The sequence below is a fragment of the Anolis carolinensis genome, chromosome 3 (genome assembly GCF_035594765.1).
Source record: "Anolis carolinensis isolate JA03-04 chromosome 3, rAnoCar3.1.pri, whole genome shotgun sequence".
Classification (NCBI taxonomy): Eukaryota; Metazoa; Chordata; class Lepidosauria; order Squamata; family Dactyloidae; genus Anolis; species Anolis carolinensis.
Window position 1 is genome coordinate 129,060,653 of NC_085843.1, and position 23,442 is coordinate 129,084,094.

Sequence of the window (23,442 nt, forward strand, 5' to 3'; positions counted from 1 at the left end):
TGGTCAACTCAACATCACATATAAGATTCAGAGAAATGCAACAAATTGAAGTCTGAAAAAGTCACATTCCTACTAGGAATAAAATAAAAAATTACGTTCTATTAATCATTTTCAATTCCTTTAACTGAGATTATCTTGGCTGCCAACTATTTTGGCAGTCCTTCATTTAGGACCAGCATGCTTGAAACTGCAAGTCTTCAGTACAGACAAGTGTGAGAACTTTCTTTCACTGCTGCATATAGCCTATACATAGTAAAAACATATAACTTTCTCTACCTCAATTAACAATACAGCTTTTTGGCAACTCCATTGTGACTTTGTTATTACAAATGTAAATAGTTAATGGAAATGTAAAAAAATACAGAGAGTCAGAGAAATCATTTTGTAAAGAAAGCAGGGATGACTTTAAAGTTTTGCTACATTTAGTTTTCAATTCTAAAATAATAAAACTAATTTATTCAGAGGTAAGGACCATACAAGTTATTTATGATGAAGATACTACTCCTTGTGGAATATTTGCATGACTTCTTGTAAACTTAACTGAATTAAAAATAAGTTTAGAATGTAATGCTTGGGATTTCTGGCAAGATGTGAATCCTATTTTTATACTTCTATAAAATATGCTTCAGCATATTTTAGAAATTGGCAATTTGGGGAAAATAACATTCTCATTAAGAATTCTAAAATATACAAGAATCCAATATGTATCTTGCATCTTTCCATCTGCAAATGTAGTCATTGGTGATGCTGATGGCACATTTTTGTGCAAGCTATCCCATCTGTTCATGAAAGCAGAAACTTTTACTACCTTAAGAAGTCCCTCAAAAGCATCTTGTAGGTAGCATTTCCTTCTGTTCTTCAAATTAGTAAACAACAGGCAAAAGAAGAAAAAAAAGATAATTCCCTAATGAGAGAAAACAGCTATATCATCATCATTCCTTGGAACTGTGCTTCATTTTCAGGTGGAAGCTAGTCACATCCAGAGCCATTGAGATCTTATTATGAAAGTCATTTAGGCATGCAATAGATGCTCTAGAAGATGTGTTTCTGCTATTGTGGACCTTAACTCAAAGATCCATGGTAATCTAGTGCAAGGAAGGGAAACCTTTTTCACCCTAGGGCTCAATTCCAATTTAGTAAGGATCTCAAGGGTTTCATTCTAGTAGAAGGGCATAGGCAGGGTCAAAACAAAGTGGGTTGGATCAGATTTAAAGTACATTTCCAGAGCAGGTCTAAAAAGCACAGGGTGCATATAGAGTTTTTTGGGATATTAATCAACTTTGGAAACTAACCAGATCAGTCCATGACAACGGGACTATAGATAAGTCCCACACACTGTCACCTTCCTTCCATCCCATAGAAAAAACGAGATCTAACGTGTGTCCAGCTGCATGGGTTATTTGTTGGGACAGCCCCATGGTTGTCATGGCTGCCATGAAGTCCTGAGCCATGCCCAACAGGTCAGTCTCATCATGGATGTTGAAATCCCCCAGCACAATATGCTGCTGGGATTCCAACACCAAGCTCGAGACCAGCCCAGTCAGCTCAGGTAGGAAGACTGTAGTGCAGCAGGGTGGGCGGTATGCTAACGGAATCCCTATTCTGTCCTGGAAACCCACCCGCAGATAGACACACATGGCACAAGGTGCATAAAACAACGCATAAATTAAACAGTACAATACAAAATAAAACCACTAGTATAAAAATAAACAATTTGAACTTAGAACAGTGCCAATATCCTAAAATGTCATCTGTCATAAAAACATGGCCAACTGTAAACAAGATGAGGGCTGTTGAGAAAGATTTTCTGGCTGCTTCCATTGCTGCGAAGTAGGCCTTATGTGAGGCTCTAGCCCATGCTTGGTCAGATGCATTCTGAGTCTTCCACCAGCGGCACTCCAGACCCCATCTCATCCGCTTCATTATCACCAACTCCTCAGGGAACCAAGGGGCTAACTTGAGTCTGTGAGACAGGAGGGATGTTCAGGGGCAATCATGTCTACTGCCCTGGCTGTCTCTGAGTTGTAGAATTCAACCAGAGCATCAACAGGATCGTCTGTCACCATGACAGGAAAATCCCCAAGATACATCAGGAATCTATCAGGATCCATAAGTCTCCTAGGGTGGACCATTCTAATGGGTCCTCTATCCCTGCAGAGGTTAGAGGCTACGATTAGTCTAAAATAGATCAGATGATGGCCGTTCCATGACAGCGGAACAATTTTTAGTTCCTCCACACCAGAGTTTTCTCCATCCATGCTAAAAACTAGGTCTAAGTTGTGTCCAGCTACATGACTGGTCCCAGATATCATTTGGGACAGTCCCATGGTTGTCATGGTGGCCATAAAGTCTTGAGCCACACCCGACAGGGTGGCCTTGGCATGGATGTTGAAGTCCTCTAGCACAATTACTGGGACTCCAACACCAGGCTCAAAACCACCCCTGCTAGCTCAGATAGGGAGTCCGTTGTGCAGTGGGGTGCTCGATACACAAGCAAAATCCCCCATCTGTCCCAGTTACCCACTTTCAGATGGACACATCCAAACCCAGATGATTGTAGGACCAGACATCTGATCAGTGAGATGGAATCATGATAGACTACTGCAACCCTGCCTCCCTGCCCCTCAGGTCTGGCCTGCTGGTGAACCCCTCCCATCTCATCCAGCCAAGTCTCGGTAAGAGCCGTGTGTACATCCAGGATTAAGTCCTGAATGGCAGCTGTTTTACCACTCACTTATCTGGCATTAAGCAGCAGGACCTTTAACCCAAGGGGTCTGTCATGAAGGCTCTCCAGCCTATCTTGTTTCAGGGTTACAAAAATTCTGGTGTGCTTCTCCCTGAGATGGTATGTTTGACCACTCTCTCACACAATAATAAAACACAGGTCACTTCAAGAAATTAGTTGGATATAGATTTCAGGCAAAAAAAAAATGCTGGCCACATGACCTTGGAGATGTCTACAGACAATACTGGCTCTTTGGCTTAGAATTTGAGATGAGCATCAGCCCCCTAGAGTTGGACATGCCTAACTTAATGTCAGGGGAAAACCTTTAGTTTTATTATTAGTAGATATTAACAGAGTTTCCGTGAGAAACATTGAATCACTGATTACTAGCTGTTTCCAGCAAGGAACAAGACACAACATAGTGTGTACAGCCTTCAGCATTCCTGGAATAGGAGACTCATAGAAATAGATGAAGCTTTGGGATAATTGTCCATATTTAACAAAGTACAATTTGTTTTTTAAAAAATCTAACAAGAGCGACTTTAAAAATACAAAAGGACAATTTTATTTTATAAGATTTTTCTTCTGCTTATTTACCAATAGCCAAGAAAACAGAATAATCCTGTTTGCCAGTGGTCTTCTGATAGCATTAATTTTAGATACATTTTAATAGCAAACTGCCTTATATATAAGCTGCCAAATAATATTAGAATTGCATTTGCATTCAGCTAAGTTGCTTTTAAATTACATCACTTTAATGCTGCTAGGAGGATTTGTTTCTGGATTTGTTCAAGTCATGGACTCAGCATATGGTGTATTCAGTGAGAGCGAAGTCATTAGCAAGGGGAAACCTATGACTGTTCAAGTGTGGAGTCTTGAAAACTGAAAAACAAAGAGAAAATGGAAATTGTGAGAATATTAGCATCCAATTACTAGACTACTATTTATTGCAAATGTTGCCAGTTAACTGGTATTTAGGAGAATGGGCTATTAATACATTCAGTACGTTATAAATGTGTCATATTTGTCCATTCACATCACTATAAATGTTGTGATTCTACAAAGATGATTATGACAGGGAGAAACTGCATTAACAGCTTCACTTGCTCTTATTTCCTCCGTAGCACACAAATAACTGCTATGAATTAACATTGAGTTGGGTTTTGTATTGGAATGAATCAAGTACATCAGAATGCAAGGATTGGTCCTTTGTGCAGTCAAATCATGAATATTTATAAGCAGAGTAAAACCAGCAAAACATTACCAACAGCTCAGGCAGTAGAGAAATAGTTTGGTCTGAAGAAGTCAAACAATGAAATGAAAATTGTTACTTGGGCTAGAAGGTGAACTTCACCTTACTCTCAGAATCCCCCAGTGAGAAAGGTCTTGTAGGGTGGAGGATTCTGGAGTTATAACTCAGAAAAGTAACTTTTCTTACCTTTGGATTAAATGAATTTCAAACAGCTGTGTCAGCTCAATCTTTTGACACTTTATTGAGAGCTGAACTCAATAAGCTGAGCCACCAGGAACACACATGGCAGCCAGTGAAAGTGATGACTCTCTCCTGTAAAAGATATGTAATGCACAGGTGTGATATTCTCTTGTGCTGATTTTCATAGCATTGCAGTGAGATGAATCTCAAATGATCAATTTTGTAATGAAATGGCCTTGTGCCCTGTGCTTTATAGTTTTGAAAAAAGAGAAAGCAAGAAGGAAGATGAAGTCACTGCTCGCAATGACTGCAGGTATGTGATGTAATGTCTAGTAGTGGCCTGCCTTTCTTCAAGGTAGTAATTATCTATAGCACTTTATTTCCCTTCATCTTTAGGAAATGATTGGGAAGACATTCTCCTCCTAGTCCTCTTTTCCCTCTTCCTTCTTTTCTCCTCCTTCTCCTCTTTCTCCACCCCAAAAAATTGAATTCAAAGCAGCTTACCATTTAAAAGAACATGGAATTCAAAACATACAAATAGTGAACATTAAACTATTCACAGTGTGAAAACAATTCAAACCTCCAGTTAAAAGAATAAAATGGAATCTCTAAAGATAAAAAGTCCTTTAAAATATGTCAGTTGAATAGAATATAGCATTCAGCCCATTCTTTTAATATATTGTTAATTGGTGTTGGAAAGATGGGGTCTCTCTGGGAAAGGGGTTTCCAGAGTGGAGGGGCAGCTGCTGAGAAGATCTTGTAACAATAGAAGGGTCTCCTGGTGTTCGCAGGGCCTGGGAACTCATACAGGGAAATTTGATCTGAGCCATTAAGGGGGATTTTTTTTGTTATAATCAGTACTTTGAACTGTTCTGGGAAACAAACTGCTGCCAGTGGAGTTGTTTCAATAGGGATGTAGTTTGGTCTCAGCAACTTGTTTCATTTAAATATTTGATTGCAGTTCTTCAGATCATCTGAAATTTTTGAACATTTTTCAAACATAGGCCCAGTAAAGCCTGTTACGTAGGCTCAATGGGATGAAACAAAGGTTTGTACTTTCTACCAAAACCCAACGTCTCAAAGAATGTGTGAAATTGGCACACACGTTTAAATGTGCAAAAGCACAGTCCTGTGCTCTATAGAATCCAGCAGTACATCCAAACTGCAAACATTTATCTTCGGGGCAAATGTAAGCTCATCTGATATCCATTATTGGGTGCATTTTATATAAAACTTTAAAGCAGGGCTGAATTCAGTTGGGGGTCACACACCAAGTTTAGATTGTGTCTTAGGACAAAGCCTTAGAATCATAGAATAATAGAGTTGGAAGAGACCTCATGGGCCATCCAGTCCAACTCCCTGCCAAGAAACAGGAAATCACATTCAAAGCACCCCGACAGATGGCCATCCAGCCTCTGTTTAAAAGCCTCCAAAGAAGGAGCCTCCACCACAGTCTGGGAGAGAGAGTTCCACTGCCGAACAGCCCTCACAGTGAGGAAGTGCTTCCTGATGTTCAATGGAATCTCCTTTCCTGTAGTTTGAAGCCATTGTTCCACGTCCTAGTCTGCAGGGCAGCAGAAAACAAGCTTGCTCCCTCCTCCCTATGACTTCCCTTCATGTATTTGTACATGGCTATCATGTCTCCTCTCAGCCTTCTCTTCTGCAGGCTAAACATGCCCAGTTCTTTAAGCCGCTCCTCATAGGGCTTGTTCTCCAGACTCTTGATCATTTTAGCTGCCCTCCTCTGGACGTTTTCAAACTTGTCAACATCTCCCTTCAATTGTGGTGCCCAGAATTGGACACAGTATTCCAGGTGTGGTCTGACCAAGGCAAAATAGAGGGGTAGCATGACTTCCCTTCTTGTTTTCCATCCCAGGAGGCTGTTGACGAAGGGATAATTTTTGCTGGGTGGTGGTTGAAGGCTGCTATATCAGTGAGAGAATGAAATGCTTATGATTTTCAGCTGCCTACATTGAAGGAAATCTCCACATTGCTGAATCTTACTACCAAAATAGATTCTCCCCTTAAAATTCCAGATTAAAATCCATTATAGACAGAAATTCCATTGAGTTCAATAAGACCTACAGACAATGGGTTGCTGTTCATTTTCCAGGTTGTATGGCCATGTTCCAGAATCATTCTCTCCTGACATTTCACCCACTTCTATGGCAGGACATCCTCAGAGGTTGTGAGGTATATTGGAAATTAAGCAAGGGAGGTTTATACATCTGTGGAAGGTCTAGGGTGGGAGAAAGAACTCTTGTATGTTGAAGACAAGTGTGAATGTTGTAATTGATCACTTTGATTAGCATTTAATGTCCTTGCAGCTCAAAACCTGGCTAATTCATGCCTGGGGGAATCCTTTGTTGGGAGGTGTTAGCTGCCCCTGATTGATTCATGTCTGGAATTCCCCTGTTTTCAGGGTGTTGTTCTCCTGGAGATAATGCTTCTGGAACATGGCCATAAGTGTTGTGTGCGGTATTTGTTTCATCTGTTTCATTTGTGGATTCGTTTCGTACTGTTTATTTGAGAAAGCTGCACAAACACCATGCTTTACTTTTGTTTTCAGGCCGTGTGGCATACACTCCTGCAAACTTCTTCCTCATACATCAGACAAGGAGATGGGAGGAGGTGATCCTTGTCCAATCAGAAGCTAAAAAATAGTCACGTGGACTGGACAGGGAGGGTATATTAGGGGGGACGGCCCTAAAGCGGCCATTGCAGTTACATCCTTTGCTGCTGCTGGGTGCTGGTAGGTGGCTGGCTTGCTCTCTCTCTCTCTCTCTCTCTCTCTCTCTCCTTGGCTTGCTGGTTGCCTTGCCTTGCTTTTTGCCTTGCATTGCTGCTTTCTTGCCTTGCTGGTGAAGGCACTGGGCAAAGATTTGGGTTTTATTTTTTGCCTGGCTGCTTGGCATATTTTTAATTTTTTTCTTTGAAGGGAAGGGGCTGGGATTTTTGAAGTGGTAGGGGTGGGTTTGGCTTTTCTCCTTTATTCTTTGTGTAACCCCCCTTTCCTCCCTCCTATTGTTTTTTTTTAAAAGGAATAAATTTCAAAGGAAAGCTTTTGTTGGGCTTCCCTTCTCTTTTTAGAAATCAAACCTGACTCTCTCTCTATAACTGGCCCTTTGAAAAACTACTCTTTTATTTCCCCCTATCTCTCTGTATTGTCTCTGGCTTGGTCCTCCCTCTCCTTTGGGCTGTATAGAGAACAAATAAACAGCATTTATTATTTGTTATAGATTACATATATTTTTGAAAGCAAATACATTTTTGGGCTCCTATCTCTATTCAAACTTTCGGTCTCTTTCTAAAACTGGCCCTTAGGAGAACTATAACTATTTTCTCCCAATGGTCTGAATTTTGTTTGTTTGTTTCAGACAACAGGCACCCCATTTTCGGAAGTGGAGACAAAAGCAAAAATGAGCCCAGATGAATGAAACTAAACAAAACGAACAGCGATTCCATACAAATGCCCACCACTAATGGCCATACAGCCCGGAAAACTCACAGCAACCAAGTGATTTCGGCCATGAAAGCCTTCGACAACACTTACAGACAGGTACCTTTGACAACACTGCAGAAGGTTGCAGCCTTCACATAATTTCATATTGAAAATCCATTAAACTAATCTTTAAACAAATGTACAAAATAAATTGGCACCTTGATTTACTATACACTGTCACCGACATTTACTAGCACTCATTCCTTTTCATTAAACCATTTGGAATTATTTTGCTGGATTTTTTTATGCACACTATTGTATATGTTAATGTAAATTCACAGAAAAAAAGATTTATTTACTATAGAGATCTACATAGCATAATACATTTTGCTTTTAGTTTATACTACCAGGTATCTAAGGAAATCAAATGAAACATGACAAAGTTTTTTTATATTTTGTGTCAAAGGCATTGCATAAATAAGTATAAAACTGATAAAAATAGAGGAAGCATAAGTAGTTAAATAATTTTTGACCAAAACGGGCAACAGCGATTGCATTGTTTTTTAAAAACATTTTAAAAGTTACAAGACAGGAATGAAGAATATGTATTTAGTATTTTTTCCTTGATTTATTGCCACTACATGTGAGCAAATGAAAACAGTTTCACATTATTAAATCCATGGATAATTTCAGTTTCAGGACATTTGATTATGATGAAATATAATCACTTATTCATTTAGCATTGACGCTCTGTGGACCACTAACATAAAGGCAGTGTACAAACACTGTCTTTATTTTTATTCGTTGAACTTTGGTGCAACACATAAATCAGTGAATTAAGGCAGCATGCATGACTTTCCTTCCTTCATAGCAACTCTGTAAAGTAGGTTAGTCTATGGACGTGTGTGGTGAACTTCAAGACTCACTGTGGATTTAAATCTGGATGTCCTAGGGCACATCTACAGTGACCACCTAAGTTGATGTGAAACTGGCAAAGAAGGAAGCAATTTCACTTATTTGAAGTCTTGAAACTGAGTTGAGGCCTGGATGTTGTTTACATGAAAGAGTCTCACCTCAAATTGTTTCATGATCTGCAGAATTTGTGGCTTCATGGCCATAGAAGAATTGGGGTATTTTTTCACCTCTGCCCTCCATTAGAGTGCCTGCCCCTTAATTGTTTTCATCATGAGATGTGGTTTACACTTAAATGCATTGACACATGGTATGGACTCTATTTTGGAATATCCTCTGACTTTGTTTATCATGGGTCATTTATACACCACACTGTCAAGCTGCCTTCAAACTGCATTAAATGGTCAATGTAGATGCACCCTTAGCCCAAGCCTTGATCCACAATCTTCCTGGTTTCCAGCTATTCTCTTTCTTATTACATGCTTCCATGTTGACTCTGACTTATGGTACAACTATCATGAGCTTTTCTGGGTTTCATTTACGTTGGGAAGTTTAGCTCAGTATAAATGTGCCCCAGAGTATATTCATGCTGAATCTATAGCCATGGTTTAAATGGCCAGGGGACGCAGCCACCCCCCTGGGATGGCACATACCTTTCCTCCTCTATGTCTTTGACACTCCTAGCTGAAGTTGGCCATCGTCAAGAGTGCTTTGACTGTAGATTCCTGCATGAAAAGTGCTGGGAATGGATGACCCTTGGGGTCATTTCCAACTCTTTAGATCTATGACTGAAAGAAATCATGAAAATCCCTGTGCCTCTCACAAAATACATTTTGTGTACAATAATTATATTTTTCCACAAAAGGGGTTTTGTTTTGCATATGATTGCTACTACTGACATAATAAAATAGTGTTCTTTTTTGTCATGGACAAAATCTGAAAATTAAATAAATAAAAATAAAAACCCTATTGTATTACATACATTCACATACATATTTATTGCTGTACTTTTTGTTTGCTGTCAAGGTCACTTCAAGTTATTGAACTTCTATGAATGAAATATCTTCAAGAGTCCCAATTACTAACTGTTTTGCTCAGGTCTGGAGTGTCTTCGTGTAATCTTCAGCTTCTTTGGAGTTACTAGATATTCATGCATAGGTTTAGAATTGTTTGTAAAAAACCAAACCTAAAACACCTGGTTCAACTTATCAATGGGTTAATGCGAATACTGCACTTGAACTCTTAAAAGAAATTATCTACTCCTCTGAGTAGAGTATTGGAAAAGCTTAACAGTAGCATTATTCCTGCAGTGGCACCACTTCTGGCCTTTTTGAATACCCAAGAGAGAAAATTTCTGCAGCAGTCAAGGATGGATGGCCCGAGTCATTGCTACTTTCTCCTTCCTGCAGAATGACCTCCAACTTATCCAATAGTCATATCAAAATCCATAACTTTGGACCCAAAACTTGCCCTTGACTTATATATGAGGTCGACTTATACATATGTTAGGCACATATAAAGGTAAAAAAATACAGTGTGTGAGTGAGTCACATAAGCATATGTTCTACAGTGTGTCTTTGCCTGGATAAAATGTCATGTCCTATTTACATGTCTACCAAACTCATATATAAGTATGAGATTGAAATTATTTGTTTTCAGTGTATTTGGGAAATACACTGAAATTTTGATTTAACTTACATTTTTGAAATATTGCAAAACCCACCCCATCTGTTCTGAAGAATCTTGTGCATGCTTTCTTTTTTTATTATAGCTATTTAGCTTCATTAGTTTGGTTACAGCTAATTAGCAGCCTTTAGATCGAAACACAAAACCCTGATGCAGTGGAACTGCAGATAAATGAAATTATGAGTAACAATGATACTTGATTATAATTCAGCAAATACAAACTGCCAGTGATAAACTACAGATTTATTGTGAAATATACATTTGAAAAAATGTCAGAGATTTGTATTAACAGGCTGTTTTAGCAATATTTTGCTGACACTAACCTGTAGAAATACACTCCTATACTCCCTTATGTGTTTTCTGCTATGAGACTTTTTGGATGGTTCAAGGTATTCATACCTGTATACCAAATTCAAAAACAAGATCGCATTCATACAAATGTGGGATGTTCTGCAATCGCCTCTGGCAATACTGGTTTTGATTTATGAAAGAGAACTACTTGTACGTTTTTTAAAAGAGCTCTGTGTTTTGCTCTCCACACTGTTCAGTCTCTTAAAAGTATGTTTTAAATTGATTGCCAGCAGTGCTTTGAGCTATGTATTATGTTTGGTTATACTTTGCAGAGTCCTCTGTATTGCCAGGGAAGTTAATGGAATATTTCCCACAAGGCAAGTAGTGCAATTTTTGATTTAGAGTTAACTAGTTTGAAGGTGTTCGTGTCAGAATGTGTAGCCAATTAATAATCATGTTTCATCTGTATAATACCTTTCCTGAATTATTGACATTTTGTAGCAGCACAGTTCATCCCTTTTGATTCTATTTTTGGAAATAAGAACAAATTAAGATATTAATGGTAGCATTTGTTTGTAAAGAAAATAGAATCACACTGGAGTAATTTCTTTGCTGTTGCTTAATTTACTCCATGGTTCAGCTCTTTCACAATACAGAATTATTAAACTATGAATCCAGTTCACTGTCATGGTTGTGTCCTTGAGGAACTTGGGGTTTGTAGGTTGGTGAGGTACTCCAACCATCTGGCTGAGAATGGTAACTAAGTGCCCTTCCTTTAACTTCAAATCACAAAATTCAGTAAGATGTTGCTATTTGGGTTAAATTTGAATCATAGCACTACAATTCTGTAGTGTCCATTAGCAAACAGATATTTTCTTCAAACATATTGACCTATATGCAAAGATAAGGATGAGTAAAATATTTGCCTTCAACCAAGTCATGTCTCTTATGGTTTCTGCTGATTGACTGCTAGATAGCCAACAAAGCATACGCTATAGCTTCAGTGTGTCTCAGGAGATACTAAAGGTAATTTTTTAAGGTTTGTTACATTTATGATCTGCACACATTACATTTATGAGGGACTATTCCTACTATTATTGGCTAGGCTACACCCAAGATTTGACGGAGGCATGCTCTGTGTCCTAAGTGCATCAGAGGAACTACTGATACCAACAACAGAAAATGCCTTGTGCACTTAAATGATGAAAATAATTATCCTAGGAGGTTATGTTGACACCCACTTTGATGGTATGTTGCTTGTCTTCTCCTCCTCATCCATTTTCTTCCTGCTCCTCCTCCTCCTTCCTCTTCATCCTCCTTTTTTGCCTGATTTTTATCAGTGTAGTTCCCTTATAACACTACTGCATTTTTGTTGTTGTTAATAGTTCTTGGCCCTTGACTAGTTTGCAAATAAATGTATGCAGCTGAAAGTGTGTTATAGAATGCAAGTTGACAGGGGTTAGATCACACCCTGGATTCCTTCTGGAAGAATCTGAAAATTTGGATGTTCACAGGTGCCTTCTTGTAACTGATAATTAATTGTCCATGCACTTTACCTAGGCCTTGGCCATTCTATGCACTTTATTATCTTTAGTCATATTGATTGGGATTACTATCTATGTTTTAAATTATTTTAATTTTTAAAAGATGTGTTACTATACTGTGATTTTATTGTGTTATTGTTTTTATTGATGTAATACTGTTTTGGGCTTTTCCCGAGCCATAGGGTTGTTGTATGTCTTTCGGGCTTTGTGGACATGTTCCGGAAGTATTCTCTCCTGACGTTTCACCCACATCTATGGCAGGCATCCTCAGAGGCTGTGTGGCATGGGTAAACTAGGCAAGGAAAGGATATATATATATATATATATATATATATATATATATATATATATAATCTGTGGAGAGTCCAGGGTGTGGCAAAAGTCCTTTGTCACTGGGAAGCCAGCATTAATGTTTCAGTTAATCACCCTAATTAGCATTGGAAAGGTTTTTTCTCTTGCCTGGGGGGCATCCTTTGTTCAGTCATAAGCGTCCTTGGGTCTCCTCTGCCCTCAGAGTGTTGGTTCCCATCTACTGTTTTGATTTTAGAGTTTTTTAAATACTGGTAGCCAGATTTTGTTCAGTTTCATGGTTTCCTCCTTTCTGTTGAAGTTGTCCACATGCTTGTGGATTTCAATGGCTTCTCTGTGTAGTCTGACATGATAGTTGTTGGAGTGGTCAAGCATTTCTGTGTTCTCAAATAATATACTGTGTCCAGGTTGGTTCATCAAGTGCTCTGCTATGGCCGATTTCTCTGGTTGAATTAGTCTGCAGAGTCAAAGAACATGAGTCAAACAAGAGTCAAAGAACATGAAAGGCACTGCAGACTAATTCAACCAGAGAAATCAGCCATAGCAGAGCACTTGATGAACCAACCTGGACACAGTATATTATTTGAGAACACAGAAATGCTTGACCACTCCAACAACTATCATGTCAGATGTAAGCCTTCATTTTGTTTAATGTGCATCTAAGAATGTAATGTGTGGAAAGGACAAATATATTTCAGAGTTATTAGAAATGTTTTATTTTGAAGATATTCATACTCATGTCTGTCCTCTACTGATTTATTGCTGCCAATTGGTCACTGGGGCACATCAAACGATTAGATGGCTCACATATTATGAAGCAGCGAACTCTGATCTAAACCTGGATATGTTTCTCCAGTTTTAAAAGAACTTTGTGTTCCTTCTTATGGAATTTTCTAAATATGAAGGTTCTTAGCATTAGGGTTTTCAGTCTAGTTAATTCCTCTATGTTGATAGCTTGGGCTGACATTTCAAACATCATGACTAGCTAATCCATCTTAATAAGCTTCTGGCATGGGCTTTCTTTTTGCTATTTCACTCACACTTTTCTTTTTACATCTTCCTTTCAAGACATCATTATTCACTAAGAATAAAGAGTACCTGTAGAAGCTGAGCTTGCATTCCTTTCATTTCTACACAGATTTCCTGTGACTTTCCCTTTTTGCTGTTCTTAAAATTCGAGAGCAATATCTCACTTGTAAAATTGTTTTGTTTGAGAGGGTCAGAGTAATACTGGAAGCTGAGAAAGGAGAAGACGCCTGGGAATTTTACTAATGCTGTAACTATAAATCTCTAAAATAAAAGATTTGCCTGCTTTCCTGATTTAATATAGGTGTATAAGTTCTCCTTAAAGATAGCCATAGATATCATTCAGCCCAACCCAGCCTTTTTGTTTGTGAATATGTACAGTTAAATCAGTTGACTTATGACAACCTCATCATTTTTTTAGGGTTTTCTTATGCAATGGGTTTGCCAGTTCTTCTAAAATATAGCCTGCAGAACCTGTTATTCATTTGTGGTTCCCATCCAAGTACTAATCAGATCATACCCTGTTTAGTTCCCAAGATCAGGTGTGATCTGGTGCTTGTAGGGTATTTAGGCCCCCTCCAACCTTTTAGCAAAGTTGTTTTCTTAGCTTACTCTGCTGTTTCTGACCACAGATTGCAGGTCTGGGCCCAAATCCAATTGCTCATTCAAACTACTGAAGACTCACTGAATGAATTACTGAATGGTTGTGCCAGCAATTATGTAAATCCCATTGATCCATTAGGTCTAATCTGTTTGGAGCTAGCAATTGGATTTAGGACTTGTTTGTTGTTTTAAAAAGATCTGTCGTTTGCTCCCAAGGTAGCTATTGACAGCTATCAAATTCAATGAGAGGAAATGTCGACATTCCTCTTACCTCTACCCCCCACAAATGCACTTCTAAGGCATGGAAACAAATGTCAAATATGACCTGTATCACTAGAGGACAATGTAAGGAAGCTCCCAACAAGGAGTCATATTGCAAACCAAGCAGATGCATTAAAGATAAGACTTGGAATGGGGAAATGCCCTTGTTCATGTGAATCCACTAACACTACATGAATGCCAAGTAGTGGAAGCTCGTCACACTCATCTCAAGAAGATTTTGAATACACCATGAATGTTAGTTTTTAACTTAAAGAACCTATACAAAGTGCTGGGTATATTTGGCAGATAAGGATCTTCCTTAATATAATATGGAGTGAATTTACTCCCACAAGTGAATTTACTCCCACATGCAACTACAGACTTTATTGCCCAGATGTTGCAAAGCAACAGGTAGCATCACTCTGGTCCACCACCACCCTGCAATGAGGCTGTTAGTGCCAACAGACAACTTGTACAATGAGGTCTCATTTCTTTTACAGTATTTGCTTTTCTGCCCTGGAAAAAGAAAACCCTTTTTAAATAATGAAAAAGAAAAACACTTTGGAATTGCAACTCACAACTGCAAAGTACCTTAATTTTTTAAAAAAATTAGGAAGCGCCACAATATGTCACTAGACTATAGCCAAGAGAAATGATAAAATGGTGGCTTTCTTCTCCATCCTTTCTGATTGTACAGAACTTTTCCTGCCATGGGTATTACCTATAGTTCAGTAAACTTCCTGGCTGTGAGAGCTACAAAACAGGGAGGGTGGCAGGGAACTACCCTGAGCTGTGCTCATATTGTCAGGTAATATTCTGTGCAGGCCTATCATTACAAGTCCCAATAAACCTATTATGTGAAAAATATTCTGTAGACTACAAAATTGATTAATATCTTCCATAATAGCACAGAGCCATTAGGTAATGTCCCTAACATTTTCGTCCCATTTAACATTTTACTTAGTATTTGAAGCATGCTTGCATGCTCATTCCTTTACTTGGGGCAGGAAAAGTCTGTGTAAAGCTCACTCAACTGGATTCAGGACTAAGGCCACAAGCAGTAATTGGGTCAAAATGAAACAAAATAAAAAGTGACATTAAGAAGGACAAAGAAAACAGAAATGACTAACTTGATTATGTAAAGCTTCTTTTAATACATCACAGGAGACGTCTGAAAATGTGTAAGCCTTTTTTTTAATCGTGGAAGATCCTACTAATTAAAAAACATATTCTCTTCAGTGACCTCTCTCACATCACTGAAATTAGCCTTATATTACATAGGTTTCCATAGAAAAATTATTTGAAGTCCTGTTATTTAGCATTATAGAGGAATGAGATAAATGATAGCAAGCCAGCCTGAAAGGCATGCATGAATAGCTAAGGAGAACTTGGCATGGTGTGGGCTATCTTGACCATTAGATAAACTAAGACAGTTGCCTAGATAATTTCAAATCCACAGGAACAAAAATGTTGCTTTACATAAGGATATATGATTTGTCAGTCTCACCCAGTTTGGACTATTCCTTCTGGCATTCCCTTTCTTGTAAGGTAAATTGTAAGGTCTAATCCTGGGACTTTTCATTTGCAAAACACACAGTATACCACTGAGCAATGACCTTTACCAAGTAGTGGGCATCTAACTGTCAAGGGGCACCAAGTTCTTGATCATTTAATGTAATATTGTATGTTACCATAATACTCCACTAATATTCTTCTTGAAGGAAGCTATGTCATTTTAACATTTTTTCTTGCTGTGAGAAAGAAAATTGTCCAGTTTTGATGCACTACTCACAATCTGAAAATTATTCTAGCCAAAATTAAAATGTGGTTGCTTAGAGAAAATACTAAATATCATGCCAAATTTCAGTTACAGGAAGAGAGATGGATGTGCCTCCTTTCATCACCCCATTCTCCAGCAATATGGAAATGTCTGTCTTGGTGTGTGTGTGCAGTTGACAAGGTTGATTTGAGGAGGATTTTGGACATTGTGTATGCAAGGATAGTAAAAATGAATTATGACGGTATAAAATAGATTTGCAACATTGTAATTACTAAAAAGTCAGTATTTCAGCAGCTAAATACACTGTTTTCTGTGTGAAAAAGATGTGTAAGCAAATTCATCCTGAGCCCCAAAGATATTTTTTTCTTCAAACAGTTAGAAATGTGTTTTTCAAGCATTTTCCAAAAATGTTTTTTAAATATTTTTTCATCCCTATTATTGGGTGAAACTTTATGCAATATTTTGGACAGTCCCAGGTAGGAAAGGCATCTCCTTGTTGATAATATTTTTTTCTTCCTTTTTTTACTGCTGGCCTTTTGATGGTAGGATGTTGTTGGAAATATTTTTTAGCAAATTTGAAAGCCATACATTAATAGCATTCAAACAACTAATGGATTATAAATCAGGTTGCATTTTGAGAATGGCTTGTGTTTAATTTCAAATCTAAACATGCAAATTAATCTAAGAAAACAATCACAAGAAAAAATGCAAACAAAATAACATTACCCAAATAAAGTCTGAATTTGTTATCAGTTAAATTAACTAAATATTAATGAATCCTTTAAAAGTCTCAGATAACTGCATAACAGCTGCATTGGCTACCAATAGAACATTGGATCTCTTACAAGATACTGATCCTGACATTCAAAGCTTTCCTTTTTTCCATCAGTGGTCACCTCGATCCTCCCAGGAAAATCTCCTATACGTACCGGGCCCTAGGGAGGTAACCCTGGAAGCTACAAGGCGTAGAGCCTTTTCGACTTATGCTCCAATTCTGTGGAACTCATTACCTCCATATCTTAGAGCAATGTCGGAGTTGTGACCTTTTGGAAAAGCACTCAAGACTTGGCTGTTTGGTTGTGCATTTAAGTAAATCAGATCTAATTTGCCAAATAGTCACTGTTGAATGTTTTTAGGTTGAATGTTTTTATGTTGAATGTTTTTATGATGAATGTTTTTATATTGCGGAATGATATTTTAAATTGTAAGTCGCTCGGAGCACTCTGGTGGAGAGCGACTAATTAAGAAATAAAGTGAAGTGAAGGTGTGTGTGTGTGTGTGTGTGTGTGTGTGTTAGTGTTGTGCATTTGGAATTGTTCGTTTTGTGTAGTTTCATTCAGTTTGTCTCATTTTCATATTCATTTTTTCTAACTAAAATGGAGCGCCTATACAAAATTTTTGTCTTGCTTATGAAAGAAACAAAAAAAATTGTGCCATTGATGGCAATGGGGGGGGGCCCTCCGGAGGCTCGCCCCCCCCACTCAGATTTAGGTCTAGAAGGATGAAAATCACCACACACGGAGGGCATATCAACCCCTTTTGGCCCACTAACATTTAAAACGTTTGGGTCTTCCCCTCAACAAGAAGTTATTTCCTTTTAAATGTATTTATTTTTAAACAAATAAATAATCAATAGGAGGGGGGATGAAGAAAGGGGTTTTAAACTAAGAATAAAGAACCCCCCTCACACACACACTTTCCTGTTTCGTTGGGTTGTCTTTACTTTGAAAGTCATTGTTCTACTTCAGAAACTTTGTTTTTGTGGTTGAAACTCTGTTAAATTGATGGACACTCAGCAAACCATGTGCTATTATAGCACAATATAGTTTGCTGAGGATTTTTGGTTATGATGGGACATGCAGTGCTTTGAGGAGGCCAAACAAATAAAAGGGGACCTTGAACCCAGAGGACTCAGCTATGTAACATTGCTACCTCTCCCCAGACAAAAGGAGGGCACTACACCACCAGCAGAAAGGGTTTTTGGGAATGATGGGACAAAGGCTTCAGATTTTTAAAACAAACCAACCCCTTTCCCTTCCCCTAACTTCCAACCCGCACTTTTGTCTCCAGAAATAAATGTTCTTTCTTACTCCTTTATTTTTGAAGAAACTGCATCAATTTTTTTTAAAAAAACAACTCCTTTCTCATCCCACCCCCAAAATGCCTTCTGTTCTTTGTGAAGAGTCGACTCCTTTTTTTTTTCAATGGCTGCCAGTGCCTGGTCCCCCTGAAACAACAGGCCAGGCAGGGAGGCAGCCGCAAAAGACCAACCAATCAACCACCCTCTTCGCTCCAACTTCCAGGCCAGAATGAGCCTCGAGGCATGCAGCAGACGCTTTTAAAGGCGGACGTCCAAACCCCTCCCTTTACATGAACATCCGCACTAACTGGGCAGGGAGGCAAGCCTAGGCTAGACTGCTGCTCCCTGCAAACAAAGTTTGGTTACTTCAAAAACACTTTCTCATATATCCGAATAAATAACGAGCCCATGAAATGAATGGGCTCCAATGCTTCGGAATTGAGAGTTAATTCTGACTCGCTAATGCACGTCAGAACCCCATTCAAAAATCAGAATAGATCCCATTTTATTCCAATTTCCAACGATTCCGAGGAATTTGCCCATGCCTACTGGACATAATATCAAGCAGTGTAGTGATGCCAGTGCAACACTAACTTAAAGTAAAAAATTAGGAGAGAAATATTCAATATATTATTGTAAAGTTTAAAAAAGAAAAGCATATATTTTATTTCAAGAATAGTTGAGAAAATAAATTCAAGATTACTTGTATTTTGGTAGAGAAAGCTGACTCTCATATATGAGTATAAGCCATCCTTAGGCAGAGCCTAATGGATCATTCCTTCCTAGACAAAGGAACAAAAATATAACCTTTTGAAGAAAGAGAAAATGACCTCTGAAGGCAAGAAAGAAAAAGACTTGAGCATATAGATCAAAGAAAGAAACAGAGAGACAAAACAAGAAATGCACACATGCATTTTCAAATGCCCTATGTCACTTATTATTATTACTCTAAACAAGTCTTGGTGCATCTTTGCCAAAATCAAACCATCAACATAAGTCAAAATGCAGGAAATGACAACAGGTTTGTTGATTTCTGCAAGACAAATGACCTCCAGGTTAACTATGACAAAACCAAGATTTTGGTTTTTGGGAAAAGCAACAAAAAGCAAGTCTGGAAGGGAAAAGACCACTACATTGAGCAAGTAAAAAATTTCAAATACTTAGCACTCTGGTTTAGCAACAACTTGTCATGGTCCACTCATTTAAAATACACACTGGCCCGGGCCCAATCAAGTACCAGTGCCATCAGAAGGTTCTACCACTCCAGGGGAAACCAATATATTCCCCCAGCCCTGCAAGTCTTCCAAGCAAAGGTGAGAGCACAAATACTCTATGGAGCCCCTGGCTAACCCCAAATAACAGTGCCATTAGATTATTTCATTCAAAATTTCTGCACAAACTATTTGGCGTACCAAACTGCGTTCTGTATGCAGCTCTATGTTTAGAATCTGGCCAATGCTCTATAGAGGACACCATTTGGTTAACGATCATAAAATTTTGATTATATATCCACTTCCATAGCTCCAGTAACTCATTGACCCAACTCACCTTGAGCGAACACCACCACTCAAAATGGTGCACAACAGTCCTAGCAAAGATTGAGAAACTGGACTATGATAAGTCAAAATGTAAGTCCAGTTGTCATTTTTGTATCCTGTGTAGACAGGGATCAGTGTTGCCTTTTGTAAAGCCTTATTTGATTAGTATCTTGTTTAGTTTCCCAATCCATGGTCTAGTTTTAGATCATAAATGTATTTTTGTAGTTTTCAAATAAGTGGCTTATTTCCTGCTTTTTTAAATTCAGGAGGAAATCTGTCCTGATTTTCCCGTGTAAGAAACCTGTCTTGACATCTAACTGTTCAACATGATTTTTTTTCTGGATCCTGCTGCACTGAAGAGTGCCTTTATTGTGATGTTCCTCACTATAGAGGCAAAGGTTTCATTATAGTCCTCGGGACATTTCTGTGAGTAGCCCTGAGCTACTAATCTGGCTGAGTATCTATTGTGCATTTCATTTGATTTTGAAGACCTACATTCTACAGCTACCTACTGCCAGTTCCATGAATGTCCAGGCTTGATTTTTATGAAGAGAGACTATTTTTTCTTATGCAGCTTTTCTTCACTTATTTGTTTCTGCTGCAGGCAGTCTTTCAATTTCTTCACAATTGGAAGGTTCATATGGTGCCACTACCTTTGCAAGTTAGGACAGGTATTAAGATGGCATTCCTTTGTTTATCCCTAGTGTCTCATCTTCTTCTATAGTTACTTCCTGTCCCAAATCTTCTGTTCTCTTTGCATCTGCTTCTGCTTGTTTATTCGCTTCCACTTCTTCATTTCTGACAGTTGTTTGAGGCAGGCAGAATTCATATGCATTCAGGTCAGTGCACCATTAGCTGTTCTGTACTTTGGGCTTCCTTTATTGTGCTATCCATGTCTGCATGGTTCACATTTGTCCTCTCAGACTCATAAAAGTACACACACTTCTCACTGTATGTCACAGACAGAACGCCAGCGAGTAAAACAAAACTCAGTTTATTGAGGTTACAGAACTAAAAACTCCCATAGGAAACAAAGAACAGGGCAAACACTTGACTTCAGTGTGATAAGTAACAAAAAACAGCTCAGTTTGAGCTTAAACGGTTCAAAGGGATAAACCGGGTTAAACAGAAGTATAATCCGGATTAAATCAAAAGTGCTTACTTCAGCCTGGCAAACAATGCAAACAAAAGAGGATCAACAGGAGTCAGAATGTAAACAACAGACTGGTAGCAGATTCCTCTCTGCTACTCAGAAACAGCAGGAGAATAAACCAGGCTTGTTTATTTCTTCCTGCAGCGAACGAAAAGCATGGTCGTAGTCAGGATTCAGTTTAAGGTTCAGCGGCCAACGATATCCAGGTCCAGGCACAGCAGTCAGGGTAACGGCAGTCAGCAGGGTCCCAATCCGGTCCAGAGGTCAATAGCCAAGCGTAGTCGTCTAGAAATCCAAAGGTCTCACCGATAGCCAGCAGAAGGGATAATCCGGAATCGAAGTCAGTCAGTCCAGCATCAATCCAGTGTGAGTAGGTATTGCCCGTCAAAAAGATGACGGAGGTCCAAGGTATCCAGTAACGAATCACACCCGTCTTCAGGAAGTTCCCCAACAAAAGCCCAAGCGTCCGTCCAGATTACCTTGCCCAACGCAATTAGACATTGGTCCCAAACCCCAATTTATCCCAGTTCAAGCTCATCATCGCTGTCAGCTGCCATCCCAATTCCAGGTGCCCCAACATCATCATCCTCATCAGAGCTTAAGCACCTTTGACTACGCCCCACAGCATCCCCAGCTGTGGATCCCGCTCCATCCCTCCAGCCAGTCCATGGGTCTGATCCTGCAACCCGCCAATCACCTCCCATGCTTTCATTGCCTGTTTCCCCAACACCCAAATCCTCCCTCACACGAGTCCATTCCATGTCGTCCTCCTCCGAGCTGGCCATCTCTTCCTCCAAACCCTCAGAAAAACCCTCAAATGAGTCCTCATCTGTCGGGTCTGTAAACAAATCCCGGAGCCATTTTCTTTCACGCTCCTCGAAAGAGTCTGACTCTCGAGGAGTCTTATGACCCCTTCTTCTATTACCGGAGCCCGAAGGCTCAACCATAACACTGTAACTCCATTTTCTTCACAAGTGAAGGGCGTTGTGTGCCTAAGTTCAATGCCCTATTTGGATGTGGTGTGATATGTACTCACCACCACTGTTGGTCTGAAGAGCTTGAGATTTTCTGTCTGTCTTGTTGCTCACAATTGCAATGCATTCCTTCATGAACTGCAAGGTATGGCTTTTCGCTTTAAGCAGATAGGTCACACAGGTTAGTAAATAATTTATTTCGTGTCAAAAGCATTGCATAATAAGTTTAAAAGTGATAAAATAAAGGAATCACAAACAGCTAAATGGTTTTAGACCAAAAGTGGGCAACAGCAATCGCATTGTCCATAGCTTTAAACAACTCCTCCTCCGTGCATAAGTCAGGGCATTGTGGGCAAGCATACATATGAGGAGTTGTTTGTTCAGCTCCACAGTCACACAAGGTGGAAGATTCCTCCAGGTAGTGCCATCTTACCAGGTTGTCTTTCAATCTGCCCACTCCGCTTCTCAGTCTATTTAGGGACTTCCAAGTTGCCCATTCTTGGTTTGCCCCTGGAAGAAGACCCTCATGGGGCGCCAGGTATGAATTGGATCACAGAAGTCACTGTGGATCAGTTCTAGTGGCTGCATTGATTTGTTTTCACCATTCCTGAGAGTGGATGACCTAATGTCTTTCCCTTTTACGCAGTTCACACAATTTGTGTTTTCATTATTGCATACTTTCATCTTTATGCCTTTGATAAAACCATTTCTTTTGTTATCTAGTATTTGGTATTTATCCAATAAGCATTTTACCACATTTGCTTATTCTCCTGTATAGTGCAGTTCAAAGACACCTTATTTCTTAAATACTCTAGCACATAATTCTTCATCTTAGGATAAAGTACACATGTTGCCACCTAAAATGCACATCTTTTAAAACAGATATTTTAATAATATTTTATCTATGTCTGGAACATATAAAATCCTAATTGTTTTGATTGGATAATTGTAATACTTTGTCTCATAGTGTAAGATGCATGCCCTTCACTCTGTACGGGCACAATGCATCCATCAACAATATGAGTATATTCAGCTTCATATGAATTCAGGTTATTGAAAAAGGGCAGTCTCAATACTATTTGCTTTGTTTCCTTTGCATCAGGAATGATGGTCTCAACAATAAACTTATTCTAGATTGCTACAAAGATGTTTTATGATTGTGAGAGCCCTTTGACTTAAAGTTGATTGAATCATTTTTCTTCTGTTTCTTCTTTGGAACAGTCTCTGTTTAGAGTGACAGCTAACATTGACAGATTGTTCTAATCTCTTATTGGCTAAGCAGACTCTTTGAAAATGTCTCACTATAGATATAGTATTCAAGTCCAACTCTCCTTGGCAATTGGCTTTAGGTGCTTCACATGTAAATCTCCTTTGTTCTCTTTGTTAGAAGGCACGATCATCAAGTTTGCAGACGACACAAAACTGGGAGGGATAGCTAACACTCCAGAAGACAGGAGCAGAATTCAAAACGATCTTGACAGACTAGAGAGATGGGCCAAAACTAACAAAATGAAGTTCAACAGGGACAAATGCAAGATACTTCACTTCGGCAGAAAAAATGGAAATCAAAGATACAGAATGGGGGATGCCTGGCTTGACAGCAGTGTGTGCGAAAAAGACCTTGGAGTCCTTGTGGACAACAAGTTAAACATGAGCCAACAATGTGATGCGGCTGCTAAAAAAGCC